Genomic DNA, 17,142 nt, shown 5'->3' with positions numbered 1-17,142 from the left:
TTCCCTGACTATCATCTGACTGTCATAGCTTTCCTGTTTATTTTCTTCATCATGTTCAACAGTACCTAATTATCATCTTACTGATTTGGTTACTTATTTACCACCTGTCTTTCCTATGAGAGTGCAAGCTCCATGAAGGCAGAGGTTATATCTGGCTTGTGTAGTCCTGTATCAACTCATCCTTACAGTAACTAGAACCTGCTGGGTGTTTGATAAATATTGAGCAAACAATTGCAAGTTATAAATGACTTAATACATAAAGTCTTCAGGTATAGTTTTAATTTGTAGGGAAAATTTTTCTAGAAATGGGATTTTTGATTCAAAAGTTTTTTGTTGCCTTTGACATGTATTAACCTCTAAAGAAATTTTGGCAATTTATATCACCTCTGGCAGTATGGGTGTTAATTTACTACTTAATGTTTATTTTGTCAGATAGGTAGGTGAAAATTGTATCTTGCAACTGATATAATTTGCATTTCTTTGATGACTAGTGAAATTAAACATCTTCTTATAATGTGAGACATCTGTATTTCTTTTCATATTGTGTATGTGTGTGTTAATTGCCTATTTTTATCCATTTTTTAGAAAGTTTGCCAATTAAAAATTTTTGATTTTTAAGAGCTCTATCTATTAGAGACACTAAAATTTGTCTATTAAAACGTTGCAAGTATTTTTCTAGATTACCATTTAACTTTTAACCTTGTTATGGTTTTCTAATAATGGAATTTTAAATGTTTATGTAGTTGAAGAAATCAGTCTTCCTTTGGGATTTCTACTTTTAGTCTCATGGAGAGCACTTTCCCATCCAAAGATCATGTGAGTATTTCCTCTTAATATTTTAATGCTTTATTTATACATATTATATACTTATAATATATACCATATTATATTTAAATATGTGTAAAATGGTGTTTTTATGAGGTAGATTTAATTTCAGTTTTTTCAACTATTGAAATTGTTTATTGAATAATTCATCCTTGCCTCAGTAATTTAAAATACCTTGTTTACCGTATTAAAATCTTTTATAAATGGCTCTAATTCTGAATCTTTCATTTGGCTCAATGAGTTTCTTTGGCTACTCTGGCACTGTTTACCATACTGCCTTACTTAATATAGCTTAAAATTGTTAATATATGGGAAGACACCTTCCTCCTCATTGCTTCATTTTTTTTTCCATTTTCTTTTCTTTTTTCTTTTTCATTTTTTAAGAGACAGGGTGTCATTCTGTTACCCGGGCTGGAGTGCAGTGGTGCAATGGTAGCTCCCTGCAACCTCAAACTCCTGGGCTCACGCAATCCTCCTGCCTCAGCCTCCTGAATAGGTCATACTACAGGCACACACTATCATGACTGGCTAATTTTTGTTTAAATTATTTTTTGTAGATTTGGAGTCTCACTGTGTTGCCCAGGCTTGTCTCAAATTCAAACATTTATTTATTCAGGTGATCTTAAATATCCTGTTTGTCAAATTTCACAAAAATCCATAGAGCACTTTGAAAAGAATTGCATTCCATTTACCAACTAGTATAGGTATAACTCACCTTTTTTTAATTTAATTTTATTTATTTTTATTTTTTGAGACAGAGTCTCGCTCTGTCGCCAAGGCTGGAGTGCAGTGGCACGATCTCGGCTCACTGCAAGCTCTGCCTCCTGGGTTCACGCCATTCTCCTGCCTCAGCCTACCGAGTAGCTGGGACTACAGGCGCCCGCCACCACGCCCGGCTAATTTTTTTTGTATTTTTAGTAGAGACAGAGTTTCACCGTGGTCTCGATCTCCTGACCTTGTGATCCGCCCGCCTCGGCCTCCCAAAGTGCTGGGATTACAGGCGTGAGCCACCACACCAGGCCCCATAACTCACCTTTAATAAGATGAGACTTCTCATTTAAAAATATGGTAATTTCAAGACTTGTGGAAGTCTTCTTTATAATCTTGCTGATGCTTAAGGTCTTTCACATAATTCTTATTAGTTTATGATTTTAAAAATTTTGTTTGCTACTTTGAATAGATTGCTTTCTTCCTTGCATTTTTTAAACTAGTTGTTGTTAGTGTGTGTGAAAGCTATGATTTTAGTACACACATGTTTGAAAATGGCCAACTTGTTTAACTTCTTACTCATCTTTGGAGGTTTGTTTCTTGTGTTGTTTTCCTGGCGGAAAAGAATGTAATTAGAATAGAGTGATAAAGTTGCTTCTTCCTTCCATCCTCACTTCATCAGTTATTCTGTAACACTTTCGCCTCACATAGAAGCAAGGGCTTCCTTAAGTTCCTCTTCATTCCTGTTACTCTTCATTCTAGTTTACCCTTTACAGTGCTGACCAATCTAACCACTCTCTCTTCAAAAATATCCAGAATGCTCTCTTTTTCAATTATTCTTTTATTTCTCAAATCCTTATTGAGCACCCAGAATGTGCCAGGCAATGCCAGCAATCAATGAAACCAGTATGATCTTTGCCCTATGAGTTTTCAGAATGACAATGTTAAACACACCAACCAGCAAGTAAGTGTACGGCTTCAAAAGGTAATGAATGCTTTTGCAGAAAAGAACAGGCACGCCAGCAGAGAATTCTAGGTTGGCAAAGTCCCTAGGAGGACATAATCTTTCAACTGTGACAGGTGAGTTGAATAGAATTTGGCCAGAGGAAGAGCAGAAGAGTATTTCCAAACGATGGAAAGTGGGTGCAAAGACCCGAAGGCAGAAAAGAGTGTAGTGCTCTTGAGAAACAGGAGAAAGGTCCGTGTGCCTGAAGCACAGTGAGTCGTGGGTATGTAGTAAAACACTGGCCTGCCTGATGAAGTTTGAGGTTGGCCACCTCAAAGATTTTGAGTTTTATCCTAAGTGCAATGGGAAGCCATGGAGGGGTTTAAGGGTGGGAATAACATGCTGATGTGATTCGCATTTCAGAAGGCTCTCTCTGCTCCTGAATTATCTCATCATTTAATCAATTACAGATTTGTGTTTACTCCTCATGACCAAGGTATCAGTTAGGGATTAGTCCTTGTTTGTTAAAAACTTACTGACTTATAATCAACTTCAGGAATTCACTGAACATTTATTGAGCATCTAATCTTTTGCCAAGCATATGATAAGTACTAGGGACACAAATATATGTAAGAAAAGATCCCTCAGGGAGTTCACACCTAATGAGGAGAGAGAGAGGACTAAATGTAATTAAGATTCAATGCAATTTGACACATACTCCAACATTTATACATAATACACTATAGAATCAGAATAAAGGGGCCATAATTCTGATGGGAGCCAGAGTGCAGGACAGAGGCAGGAGAGATCAGAGGTGAGACAGCATCACAAAGGAGGTGATGCTGAAGTGGAATCTTGACAATTAAGTTTCTTAAAATGAAAAAATAAAAGAACAGTCTGCGCATCTCTCACAGGCGTGAAGGAGAGAATGAGCCATTCGAGGCGATGATAAATGTCAGTAGACAGACGTTAGAGAGCAGGTGAGTGCAGGGAAGACAAGGCTGAACCTGCGATTAGGGTTATAGAGGAGGAAGGGGATTGTATCCTCAGAAAGACGATTATTTTATCTAGGAGGATATGGACATCAGTGAAGGATGCTAAATAGGGAAGTAACCTGATCAGATTTGTTTTTACAAAAATGTAAATCTGGTGGTCTGTAGGAATAGCAGAAACTATTAAGATGGGTGAGAAATAGAGAACCAAGGCTGTGGTGGGGGAAATGGACTGGAGGGAAGAGGTATGAGCAATGCCAGGTCTCAGGACAGGTCCTAGACCAGGGGCATGAAGTGGAGGAAGGAACCTGAGGGAATCCATAGTAAATGAGGAAGATATTGACAAAAGTGCATTGGATGGTTGGTTTGGGGGAAAAGGATGAGTGCATCTGAGAATATGTTGTTTTAAAGGAGGGTTTGCCAAACTTTTTTGCTAAGGGGCCAGATAGTAAATATTTTAGTCTTTGTTGGACATGTGGTCTCTGTTATAGCTACTCAACTCTCTTTGTGGGATGAAGGTAGCCGTAGAAGATAGGTGAATGATGGGTGTGGCTATATTCTACTATAATGGGACAGGGAGTGGGTGAGATTTAGCCCCTTGATTAAGACCTCTGGGGGACTTCCAGATGCAGATGACTACTAGGTACTTGGATAAATCAATATGAAACTCAGGAGAGGAACTCAGGTTTAGAGAACAAAGTTCAGAAGAAGTCAGTATATAGATCATAGGTCACTCACTGAGAGCCCAAATCCCAGCTAGTAAAGGTGATTTTTTTGGGTCAGAAAAACATATACATTACTTAAACTTAAATTTGGATGTCGTTAGGCAGGTAAGAGCTGTTTATTTTACCAGAAGCCCTGCCATTCCTTATTATACCTACCCACTCATGTCTTTATGTTTCCTTTCCATTCCCTGTTGTCATTTAGTTTTCAACACATCATATTACTAACATTTGGTACTGGGAGTAGAAAAGGATGGTCAAGACCAAAACTTGAAGAATACCAACATTTAAAAAGGAAGAAGTAGAAGAATTTGCAGGGAAAGAGCAAGAAATGGCCGTTGATTATATTGCTTGAATGTATTGTTCTCTTAGAGCCTCTTATTGTATTAACCCTTGGCTTCCCAATGAATTTATAAATCCCTGAGGCCTGAGACTCCTTGTTTCTTACACCATAGTGTTTCCCACAAATTCTAACACAGTAATAAATGCATCACCAACATTCAACAAAGAATCGTTGATTGGCTATGACTTGCTTTCAAGATAGAAAGATTACTAGCTGGTGCTTTAAGGAAACGCCATGTTTTGGTTTCATATTTTGTTTATTGGAGCTTCAATTGTCTGACCAGGTTCTCCACAGTAGCCTTCCCACCCTCCCCCCACCCAATCCCCTCCTGACAAATCTATTATCCATTGGCCATCCCCCGTAACCCTAGAAGCAATCCATCCTACCACACGTGGAGTTTCTGTCAAGTGTTCTCCTTTCTCTTTGATAACTCTCTTATTTGCTACTTATTTCTTCCTATGTATTGCCATTTTGACAAAAAAAGAATTATTTAATGGGTTTTACAAAAAATGTGCATAAAAACAACTTCCCTCAATTTAACCAAAATAGTGCTTTGTATATCTTCAAACTGCTTTTCTGGTAAGAACTAATTTCATTGCTTTTTAAAGAATCCACACTAAACAGTTAAGCAACTGAATCTCCACCGGGAAGCTGGGCAGACTGAATCTGTAGGTTAAGGGCTGGCCAAACAACCCTGAAGAAGTCACTGCCTCAGGCTCTGTGAAGCTGTTGTCACAGGGCTCCTGCCATCCCTCAACACCTGGACTCATTTTGACTGACTCCACATTAGACACAAGACTCAATGTAGAAAGAGTTGGTGCCGAAAGTCTTCTGTTAGGAAACTTTCAGTGGAGCAATTCCCTCCATTTTCAATGGTGACTTTACCCTTTCCAGCGTATGAAGGTGGCCCTTGCCTAATGAACCCTCTCAGAAGTAGACTTTCATGTCTAGTGACATGAAAATTAGTGCACATGTCAGGGAGTGTACTTACCTTCATGTAACTCTTTAATGACAGACATTTAAATATGAGAATATAAAGCAAAAATGGTCAGACTTTCAAATTTGATAATAGAAAGCAAAGATTGCTGCATCATGGAGCTAAGCTAATAAAATACTACTCCAATTCTATACCATTCAAGAGTATCAGCATCTTCTTGCATAATAGGGTATATCTCACATGAAACACAAAGACATCTTTTTGGAGCATAGCAACTCACTTAGGGTTTCGGAGAAAAAACAGCTCTCCCTCTGAATAATTTGTAATTGTAAAATATAATAGAAGAAGAGACAAGTATTAATAAACATGAGCCTAACCTTTCAAATACATTTCATTTTACTGTATGCCCACAGCAGCTGGTAACCTTCTGACATTCTTATCTTCTAACTTTTGGTTTTCTATCCATCTGTTAAGTATTAAACAATGTCAATTCTGGCCTCATAACTCTAGCTCTACCCCCATCAAACTAGACTAAATAGAACTAAATTCAATTACTACATTAAGATATATTCTGCCTTACTGAAAAACAAAATATCTCCTTTTTACTTTAAATCAAAAGGCATGCTAGAGCTGTGTCCCTTCTGATAACTGCAGCTTCTGAGAGAGAAGAGGTAAAGCCGGAGGTACGTGCATTTCTTCTTGTGTACTTTCTATGAAACTTGCTCTTAGGAACATAACTGCCTCCATCTGAGATGTTATCAAAGGTAGCTTAGGAACTTGCCTATTTTGACCACGACTGTATCATGCAAAATCAAAGACAGCAAACTGGGAATGTGTTGGGAAACAGTTTGAAGGTCCCCAGGAGCAGGGAAAGTACTCTGGCCATAAAGCTCCTGTTTTATTCCACATAGCCTGCTGTGGAATCAGCAAAGGGATTCCTGCGAGATGAGGCATTACTATACGAATTTGTATAATACAAACACTTAACAGGAATAAGCTACAATAACTGTGCATTAACAAATGTAATCCACCAAATCCAATGACCACTATTCAGTGGCCATCCAGCTGTCCCACCCCAAGTCATGAAAGGAGCTACAACTGGACTAGCAGGGAAATGAGAGGTATTCATTGATGGGCTAATCAGTGGGGCTGGGTACTAGTTAGGGTGGGAATAAATGGCATTTTGGGTGGGAATAAATGACATTTTAAGACCGTCATTGCTGTAAGGGAGACAAGAAACACTTACTTTCCATTCAAGATATGAGATAAAGTTTCCATTTTTAAGTAGTTCTTTTAAAATATAAAAGAGGATTGGACATAGCAAAAATCATGAAAGTCAACGTAAATGCCTGAAGTTTGGGAGACACTGACATAAAAGAAAATGAAGCCCTGGAAGACGGCTTAGATTGGCCTTTAATTTCCTACTAACCGACCCTCTAACAGCTTCCTCTAGGGCCAGCCCCAGGCATGTGAGCTAGAAGCTAGAGTATCTGTTTTGTTATGTGGAAATCCAAGAGATATCTACCTCTCCCAACTCTACCCTCATTTCCTGCACCCTCTTGGGTGTAGACCAGAAGAAAATAGATTTCTGTTGAGCCACAGGATTGTGCTACTGTCATGGTTCAATCCTAGTGTTAAGATCCCAGAACTCCCAACAGAGAAAGCCAAGCTAAGATAGGCATCATCTTATATGTAAGTTCCCCTGGGTGAGAATACCCAGCCAGGACTCCCTTTTAGGAGGAGGCTATGCCTCTAGGTCATGGCCTGCGTGCTTTTCAGGTCCATAGAGGTGGCCTTCAACTTAGAGTCACTGGCATGGTGTGCCTGAATCCAGACAGGCTAGGGGAGGTGTCCCCCTCCTTACCCTCGTGCAGCAGGCACCCCCTCGGTTTCTGAATCACCAGCCTCCTGATGGTGATCAGAGCGCCAAGAAGGTACTAATTTAAAAACCAAACAATGTGGTAATTGCCCCTGGTCACCAGGTTGCCTTGCTTTTGGAGGGCCGCTGTTTCCGATTAGTGGAGCCTGGATCTGATGAGGACTAACAAAGTGTAACGAATGATCAAAGCGACAGTTACAACAGCACGAGTGCCCAGTGATTGATCTGGATGACATAATAATGATAACCAATGAGGTGAGGCGGGTGGTGGTCCCCTCCAGGTAAGGATGGGGGTGGGCCTGGACAGGTCAGAACTTTACTGTGTTTAGGGAAAAGAAGGTCACAGGGTGGAAGCAAGGCACGTGGAAAGGAAAGAAGGAAGCACTCACACCCAAAGCCTTTGGATGGGAGGAGAATGGGGTAGCCATGGCTGCAAATGAGATTCCTATTCAATGATGGAGATAAAGATTACTGGTCCTAGAATATTACTAACTCAACTCTTAGGGTACTGCACAAAAGCATTTATTATGAAGAAAACTCAGCTGTCTGTAAATAATAGAGATGAAAAGAAGGCTCATTTTAAAGTGACTTTTGATAGTCATGTTTTCTGAATAGCACAGGAATGACCTCTTGTTGTTGTTCTGTTTTGTTTTTGAGACTAAGTCTCGCTCTGTGGCCCAGGCTGGAGTGCAGTGGTGCGATCTCGGCTCACTGCAAGCTCCGCCTCCCAGGTTCACACCATTCTCCTGCCTCAGCCTCCCAAGTAGCTGGAACTACAGGCGCCTGGTACCATGCCCGGCTAATTTTTTGTATTTTTAGTAGAGACGGGGTTTCATCATGTTAGCCAGGATGGTCTCAATCTCCTGACCTCGTGATCCGCCCGCCTCGGCCTCCCAAAGTGCTGGGATTGCAGGCGTGAGCCACCGAGCCCGGCCTGGAATGACCTCTTTAAAAACCAATAGAAATAAGCTCTTGAGGAGATATTTGCACATCCATGTTCATAGCAGCACCATTCACAATAGCAATGAGGTGAAAGCAACCCAAATTTCCACCGATGAATGAATAAACAAAATGTTGTATACACATACAATGGAATATTATTCAGCCCTAAAAATGGAAGAAATCCCATCATATGCTACAATGTGGATAAACCTTAAGGATATGATGCTAAGTGACATGAGCCAATCACAAGAAGACAAATACTGTATGGTTACATTTAAATGAGGTATCTAAAGTCGTCAAATTCATAGAGACAGAAAGTAGACAGCCTTCTTTCCAACCAAGCAAACCAATGAGACTGGTTATCAGGGTCTGGGAGTGAGGAGAAAAAAAGGCAATTGTTTAACGGGAATAGAGTTTCGTTTTTGCAAAGTGAAAAAGTTCTGGAGATTGTTTGCACAGCGATATGAATGTGTTTAATACTACTGAATTGCACTCTTAAAGATGGCTAAGATGGTGCATTTTATGGTGTGTGTTTTTTATCACAATAAAGAAAAAACTACAGCCTAATAGATTTATTTTAATTGTTTGGATAAGAATCATTTTTCAATAATACTGAACATTTTCTGTGTTCTCAAGCAGTATGTACCAAATCTAATTTGACTCCTCCTTTAAGAGTTCAAATAGTGTATATAGTAGTAGAAGAATGTTGACTTCAAAGCCTATTGAGCTGGGTGATAATATTTGCCTCTAGACAAAGTGGCCGAAAAATGTCTGTAGTTCCTAAGTCTGCGTCTGTTGGGATTTATGCTGCTTTTGTTGTCAGACTCTGAACTTTCACTTCTTTTCTGTGGGCCAGGTCTCTTGCCTCCTCCACATTTGCTAAGGAACTGTAAGACACATTCATTCAAGTTTTGCATAAAATGAGGATAAAAAGATAAAGAATCAGGGGCAAAAAGTTTCTGCAAATCTCCTGAATTTTAGCACCTGGTCTTGGGCATGCCTGCTTTTTTCTTCTTGGAAGCCTGCTCTGTGGACCCTTGCCCACCTTTCCACAGGGGTCTCCATGGGCAATATTGCCAGTTCCGGGGTCATGGATGGAGAAGGCAGAGGTTTAATATCAACTTGGCTCAAGAATCAATTGGCACATGTACTACAAAGGTACATCTTTGATCAAAATTAAGAGACACTCTGAGCAAACATAAATTTGTCTCCTAAGAAAACACTGACTAGTTTTCTTCAGCATTGAATCAATATTATGAATATTTCTTTAATGCTACTTTGTTTCTTATTAAATAATAATAATAAATTATTCTATCCATGAGAAAAAAAAGCTAGCATTTTAAAAGAAGAGGGCATATTCTCAAGAACCAGTCTTAAGTGATGCTCATTGGAGAGAAATGAGATGCTTCTCATTCCTGACCAATCTACTGATGGATCTGAAGGCAGAGATTTTCTATTGAATTCTCTATTTTAGAAAGTTTGTTTTGAAGCCCAGTTGTATCAGCTACATGTGGCGAGGCAGGGTGGGATGAGGATAGACACCTGACTGCAGTGCCAGGGCCAGGAATAAATCCTCACTCCACCGCTCACAAGCTCTGCGATCATACAGGATCCTCCATCACCCTGAGCCTCCTCTCCTCCATCTTTGAAATAGCAACACCTTTCTGCTTCCCCCAAAAGTTTACCATAAGGATCCACTAAACCATAGCTGTGAAAACACGCCGCAAAGTGTTAGGTCCCTACCCAAACGTGAGGTGTTTTTGCTGATGGCCATTTGGCAACTGCAAAGCCTTCTGCTGTTGACACAATTGCACTTGGCAATTTGGACCTTGCTGACAAACAGGGTAAAGGTGGGAACATTTGCCTCGAACTTCAGTTTTAAAATAAAGTTGAAAAGGCTCTTCACAAATCTTGCCAAATGAGGTAGGCCCAGGATTTGCGTACATCCATGTCCACATTGGTCCTCTTTCCGTGAGCGCCTGCTCTGGCTCCCTGGGCCCCTTGCCGACCTCTCTTTCCACTCCAGCCTTCTTTCAAAACAAAACAAACCAATGAGTAAACTCATGTCATTTTCTCTTTGTAATAATCCAAATGCAGTTTCCAGGAGACTGGCATACCTTGACAAAATGAGCTTTGTACAGGTACAGTTTGCCACTCTGGAATCTCTGTCTCACCTGGTCAGGGGCCATAGCCCTGATGCCACATTTGAAGCCAAGTGATGCCAGGTTCACCTGCAGTCACCCAGGTTCCCAGACCACCTCTGATGTTGGCTCAGGCATTCCCTGAACAGCTTTTCATTGTCACACTACTTTCCTAAAGTGTCCTGGAAAATCATTAGCAATGACAAAATATTTTCCAGAGCTCCAAGATTTTTCTTCCTGGTGACTTTTAACCTCTCTGAGGCTCCCTGTTCTGCCAGTGCCCACCCTTTGGGGCTCCAAACATATGCAACTTAATTAGTTTTAATACTTTAACCATTTAAATAGCTAACAGTGGAACTTAGACTGCCCCCTGCCCCCACCCAACTCCCACTGCCTATGTGTCTGAGGTTGTCAGACCAAGATGGAAAAATACCTCTAATTGTTTCCAGACAATACACGAAGGTCTCACCCTGGATAAGAGTCAGTATAACTTACATTTTCACAAAGGACCTCGGGCAGCGGTGGGAGATTCCTGCAAGCCATGCTTCTTTGTACATTCCAATTCAATGGAAAATAAAACCCACTTTCAAATCTGAACCAGGAGCTTTCACTTCCCCTAGGTTATTCCTGGATGAGCAGATACAACCGGGTTTTTTTTTTTTTCCAATAAACTAAATTTCTTTTTGGATCTTAATAGATTTTTTATCTTGGCCTTGTATGTCAGGAAGCAAATAACTTGGCCCACAGGAAATGACAACTCTGAATTGGAATATGACAAACACGGATTCTTCTGCACCCCATTTGGACCTAACAAGTAATCTACATGGTATTCTTTTTCTATCTCTAGGAATACCTCCCTACTCAAAAATGTCCTCTCTGGGCCTGAAATTCTGTCATTAAGAGATTCATTTATTTGCACATAGATTAGTTGGCTTTCAGAACTTGCACGATTAAAATTCAAATACATCATTGGCAGTTAACACCTTAGCAAGATTTTGATGAACAAAGTTTTTAAACTCTGTCTGAATGGGACTCTAGATTCCAACTCTGGGATGGAAAATCCTGAGGGAGGAAGAGAAAACAGTAGAAAAAGAGGAGTAAACCCTACATGTATTCACATCTCGTTATGTACCAGACACGTTCTACTCTTCATCATCTCATATCAACTCCATGGGATTCCAGTGAGGTAATATTACTGACCTCATCTTAGAGATGGAGACCGGAGTTCAAATAGACTACAGAAATTGCTCTGGGTCACAGAGAGAGCATTAACTTCAACCTTGCTGTTTTTTTTTTTTTTTTTTTTTTTTTTTATGTCGATACATGCAGATCTGATTCTAAATATTTTTTATTTCAGTCAACCCATGTTTTTTGCAGTAGATATTAAGTATCCTTTTTTTCTGTAATAAATATTAAACTAATATATAATTATTAAATTGGAGAATGTTTACTTGTGTGCCACCTCATCAAGTCATCTGGCATTTCCCCTGGGAACACCAACCACAATTTAGGAAATGGTCCCATGCTAAAGGCTGTTTTTGGTAGCGAGAAGACTTGATGGAAGAAAAGCTCACTTGTTTCTGAGGTGAGACTTAAGCGATGCTTCTTCAAAGCAGCTTCTTGCACCAGAGCTCCTCTCTGATGAAATTTTCAGTGATCTGCATTAGGGCTTCCATCCATCCTTTCTTGGGAGAAGGCTATCTCCTTTGTTTGCTTTTTTCTTTTTTTTCCCTGTAATTTTGTTCCTCATAAGTATGGACTTGTTCTTTTATATTTTATTTTACAAAATAGTGGGGAGAGTATATGGAAAGTTGTTCTTTACTAAAATCTTTAGTTGGACAAAACAGCAAGTTGTATACTTATCCCTGTGCATATTGGGTGTATTTCTGTAGGGTACCATACATGTGCAAAAACAAGCAAATACAAAAGGAAATAAGGAATGTTAAATAAATCTTGGTAGACTCGCACTAAGGAGTTAGGTGGAGCAGTTTAAGAAGAATGAGATAGAGCTGCATTGACACAGAAAAATCACCGAGATTAAGGGAGAAAAAAAAGAAAATGACGTCGCATAAAGGTACTGTATGATGCTGTCTATATAAAGAAACCATCCAAAGGATGTGCTTCTATATAGACTTATGTACGTATGTAAGTGTATAGAGAAAGATCTGGAAGATGAAACAAAGATGAAACCAGTGTGATCAGTTTGCTGTGCCTCTTTCAGAAGACACTGAGATTAGATGGATGTCATTGGAGACTTTGCCTTATCTATACAGTTTAACATTTTTTAATAAGAAGAACATGTAGAGTTGCTACTTATGCAATTAGGAAATAAATGAAAAGTTTTAAAGTGCTAAACCTTATGTCAGTTTTCTATTATTATTATTATATTTGTCTACTTGTTGTTGTTATAGTTATTCGTATTTAATTATACCTGGGTTTTCCACAATCTGGGTGTCAGTAGGCTAGAGTAGAGTCAAGGTAAAGATTCACAAGGTAAAGTACACAAAAAAGGTCATCTTTAATAATTATCGTCATAATAATCATGCATTTCTAAAGAGTGGTGTATAAACTAGTCCAATACTATGACTTTTATTCATATCATATATATGAATTAGTTTAATTCTTTGAAACTTAGCGTTGCAGTATTTCATGCATAATAACAGTTTGTAATATTTGTTTGTCTGTTGCCACCATTCCTCTAAGGTCCCCCAAAGGACCTAAGATTATTATCCGACACTTTGTATTTGAGGAGACTGAGGCACTGATTTTGAAAAGGATTGCCTGTGCTACTCTTTGCAGCAGCTCAATCATGCAAATTTTCAGGAACAAATCACAGAGAACACTTGGTATGACTTTTCCCCCTGCCATCCACTCAGCCTCTCAGACCTCTAAAGCAAAGTCTGCCCATCAGCTCTGCCCCAGCCTGAAAAGGGCCCGTGTCCAACTTTCAAGCATTTGTCTCTTACATCATCGTCAGCCTTGTGCAGTAGACTTGGAATCAACATCAAGGTAAGCCTTGGGGAGAGATCAGATTTGTAGATCTGGAAACTTCAAGCCAATACCACAGCAGTTCCTTGGATATTCAATCCAAAAGCCCCACTTGGTGGTGGGGAGTTGGAGGGGGTGAGCCCATGGATCCATACCAGAGACCAGCCTGTCTCTGGAGCTGTTCCAGGCCCTGATGCAACCAACAGCCACAGACTTGGTAAAGGACAGCATCTTCACCGCTCAGTGTGCATCAATCACTGCTCTCAGTGAGTCCTGAACCAGGGGCCTGAATTCTTAACACAGAGTGGCAATCATTTCCTTTCCTGCAGCCATTGGATTGTGGATGATTTGGCGGGGTGGTTATTTATTCCTTTGGACCTCAACTTCAGAGCCTCCCCCGCCAGAACTCTGGATATATTGCCTCCTAGAAATCAATCCAAATTTTACCTTTTTATTTCTGCTTATTAACAAGGATAAAACAGGCATTATTTGGGTCTCCTGGTCCCGTATGTCTAGGGAAGATCAGCTCAGGTCTACATACCAAACCCTGTAGCAGTCCAAAATCCTCAGTTCTGTAAATGAGGTATTAACAGAGATCAAAATGATGGTTTCCTGTCTGACCTCACTGTCCACATTTGAAGCTCAGTCCCACCATCTCACAATGCTGTGATCTCAGGCAAAGTTATTTAACATCTCGTGCCTTTTCTCTTCTGTGTACTAAATAAAATAATACTATTTCATAGGACATGATGAGGGCTAAAATATACCTGTGGAAGACTTAGCATAGCGTCAAACATAATAATAACCCTATTTAAAATTAGCTGTTTTATTGGTGTCATGCAAGGTCCTTGGTGACAAAACAAAATAAATTTAAATTGTTTAAGCTCTTTTGGTGAAATTTCTAGTACCACTGAGCCGATGGGGAGCCTGGTGGATAACTCTGACAACCATTTCTGGTTTCATCCTAGCCATTTCTGACTTCTGTAGGCTAGCCTACAATATTTGGTGAGCAATACCTCAAGCCCTTCCTTTAAAAAGCATCCAGCTGGATAGTCAGTGGCTACCACATAGGATTTCCCCTAGTCCTGGACAAGTGTGTCTCCTTGATGCTCACCTTTAGACCCAACGATGCTTCATCCTCACCTGCTCAGAATCAGGATTATGAACTTGCTACAGGGCTCCCATGTCTTGTGCTATTTCAAGTTAGGCCTTATTGTTAGAGTAAGCATCCAAATACCATGTAAGTGGGCAAGGGACTGATATTATTAAGGCAAAACAGCTTAAAACAGGAATTCAAAATGATCTTTCATTTTCTAAACTGTAACCACCAGTTAAAAATCAACATTTCAATTCTTACTAACTGTGATGATATTTCCCTCTGTATAGTCAAAGGTTCAATTGAGTCAGATTAATACTCTCCTCCATAACTGTCTATCTGTACCTTTTGTATCTTAAACCGTCCCACCATGCAGTGGAAACCACTTAAATATTTGATAAGGGAATGAACAGTCTCCAGGGAAATTTAACATTGTACCAAAACTTTGTATGTATTATCAGAGCACTTTATTAACTAAATATAATAACTGACAGCAAAAGCACACATCAGTGGATAGTATTTTGCATTGAGACTATAACAAATCTCAATTCTATTTCTTGACTGTAGCTTGTTCAAAATAAAAACTGTGAAAAGAAAGAAAAGGTCAGAGAAAGTAAACTTGGTTTCAGAATTGCAGAAGTATAAAAAAATAAAATTACAAAGACAAAATTTATTCTTCGGCTATTAAATCTCTTTGGTAAATGGTCATTTACACTAGGAAAATGCTATAGGATAATGGTCTCAAGATACTCACTTCTTATAACTCAAAATGATGGCCCTCAAATCTTGACAATTACAAATTTTAGCTCCATGTCAAAGAAAAGAAAAAGCCCAATGCTTCATCATGTGCATCATAAACGCGCCACCTCCAAGCTCCCTGTTGTGGTTCCTGGAACACTTCTATGCCATGGGGGTGAGGAAGTAGCCAAGAAGTAGCTGCTTGGAGGGGAGGCAGAATTTGAACCATGGACTGTGAAGCCTGCACCTGTGAACACAGGGCCTTTGTGGCGGGACAGAAAAAGTAGGGAAGAGGTGTGGGGAGGCAAGTTACACTGCAGCATAGGGCTACAAGAAGTCAACAAATTCTACATTTAAATTCAGCCTTTCAGCTCTTTATAAGGTGTCTTGTCAAGGCAGAAAGATTGAAGTGTTTACTTAGCGGTTCTTACAACTTTTCAAAATTCAGCTGTGTATGTGTGCCTTCATTTCTGTTCTTCCCTCAGACCTCACACAGTTAGGAGTAGGTCTGCCCCTGACCTCTTGATAGAACATTTATAACTTATAAAGCCCTTTCATACGTGGTCACCAAATCTTCCCAACCACCCCATTTCACAGAAAGAAAGAAAACTAAAAACCAGCTGAGTCTCAAGGAAGTTCCTTGACATATCCAAATCACATGGACAATAAGAAATGTTGTTTTACCTCTTCTAGGCAGAAGGCATTTCGGATACAGGTTAAGAAGCAAATCAAGGTCACAACCATCATCTTAGGGGATGGAGTTTTGGCCTCTTGTGCAACTGTCGATGTACAAAAGTCTGGGAGGAATCTCCTGTTTCCAAGATGACCTGTTTGTGGGTCAAGAGGAAGGAGAAGCATTGGGAGGAACTGTGGAGGGTGTACAGGCAAAGGCCCAGAAAACTTGAAGGAGTCAAACTCTCATCATCCAATCCATGGTTTAACGTCATTGTCCTTGAGTTACGGATCTTCTGTCATTTAAACAAGTGGCCTAACAATTACTTTTCTATTTGTATTCCATATTTATATATTAGATTTAAAATCATCCCAAGCAAGTGCCAGACACTAGGCTGAGTCTTACAGTAGCCTTTTATCTTCTCTCTTGTCTGGAAAAGAAAAATGGTACAAGTTACTCTACAGGGCTCCAAGCAAGTGCCCAATCAAACCTGGGGCAATGTGACATTACTCATTATCAGGACCATTGGAGCACGTGGTAGATTTAAGGCCATCCAAAGGAATTGTAGACTAAAGATTGATGCTCTTTCTTATGGGTCCAATCAGTTTGAAGACCTTAGAAAACTAAATTTAAAACAAAGATGGTTTATAGGTACAAGAAGGAATAATGTTGCTATTTGAAATAAATCAATCAACCCTTTAGAGATAGAGCTTTTCTTTAGAAACTCTGGAACAAAAATTGACCTTGCTGAGCCAAGAAATGTCATAGACTTTAAAAGATTTCCAAGATCAATGATATATTTTTAAATCACTTTCCATAAGCAAATCAGTCTTATCTTGTAATATGGCAGAAGGAAAGCTATGGAAGTTGTTCCCAAAAGTGCCATTGTAGGTCAAGGATGAGATCATAGGGGAGAATCAAGCAAACTCTCATCTTCATCAAATTGAAGTCTGAGTGTCTGGACAGCAAGGCTCTAAACTGGAAGCCTGTGATGTCATTTCTAGGATGGTTATGCTCTGCATATATGCTCGCCTGTATGCTTTAGTTCAGTGTTAAAAACTACTGCTAAGTGTCAAAAACCAAAAACAAAACCAGCTGAGAAAAGATGCTTTTAAGATGCTCATTGTGCTTTGCAATTGATTGAAGTTGCTTAATCTAAGAGATCTGAACAAGCTTTCTTCTGCAATCTTGGATTCACCTTTCTTCACTATG

This window comes from Macaca thibetana, chromosome 13 (genome assembly GCF_024542745.1).
Source record: "Macaca thibetana thibetana isolate TM-01 chromosome 13, ASM2454274v1, whole genome shotgun sequence".
NCBI classification, from domain to species: Eukaryota; Metazoa; Chordata; class Mammalia; order Primates; family Cercopithecidae; genus Macaca; species Macaca thibetana.
This window is presented reverse-complemented; position numbering follows the sequence as displayed.